The sequence below is a fragment of the Seriola lalandi genome, unplaced genomic scaffold (assembly GCF_002814215.2).
Source record: "Seriola lalandi dorsalis isolate HSWRI2012SDOR001 ecotype SW California unplaced genomic scaffold, Sedor1 jcf7180002054368, whole genome shotgun sequence".
Taxonomy (NCBI): domain Eukaryota; kingdom Metazoa; phylum Chordata; class Actinopteri; order Carangiformes; family Carangidae; genus Seriola; species Seriola lalandi.
In genome coordinates, this window is record NW_019524921.1 from 6,623 (window position 1) to 7,610 (window position 988).

The window sequence follows — 988 nt, forward strand, 5'->3', positions numbered from 1 at the left end:
GGTGGAGGGGTGAGGAGGGGTGAGGCAGGGTGAGGCAGGGAGGGGGGACTGAAGGGAAAGGAGGGGGGCTGGACTTATATGGTGTGAAAGGGGACACCCGGTATGTCAGGCTTGCCGTGATTCACCGGTGTTAATATAGACCCAGCAGATTATTCTAGACCCCCTCCCTCCCCTCCTTACCCTCTCCCTCCCCCCGTTACATCCAGGGTCTCCCTGTGACCCAATCAGGGGCGATGCCAGGAAACATCTCATTATCTGAGCGCTGATAAAGAAACAGAAAGGTCAGAGAAGAGGACTGATACTGAAAGGTCAGAGCCTCACTACAGCAGCTCGCTGGTTCAAATCCTTCCACATCACTGCTCAAGGCCCCTACGGCAAGGCATCAGGTTCAAATCCCACACCTCTGAGACAACAGCAGATACCAGATATTATTTTACCATTTCCTTTCAGTCATGTAATTAATGAATTAGCTGATCATTTCAGCTGCTCAGGTCAGTTAATATCACACTAATTAAAACTAATTAAAACCAATTAAAAGTGAGTGTGAAGCTGCTCTGACATTCTAATTAGACTCAGTATAATTAACAGTGATCACAGCTGCTGTTCAAACAGGAGACTGAGCTGCTGTTGGGGACTATTTTCAGTCCACATTTGGTACTGTGGTGTGTGTGTGTGTGTGTGTGTGTGTGTGTGTGTGTGTGTGTGTGTGTGTGTGATAATGTGCAGCAGTGATGACAATCAGATGTGTGAACTGTAACACACACACACACACACACACACACATCAGGTTAATGATCTCTTATTTTGGCAGGTGTTGACAACAGCTGAGAATTCCCTGACACAGAACACACACACACACACACACACACACACACACACACACACACACACACAGAAGAATTTCTCTGTTATCAGCAGTGCAAAGTCATCAGGAATGAAAGAAGAGGAGGCAAGGGGGGGTTCAGAGTGGGGGGTTTAGAGAGGGGGG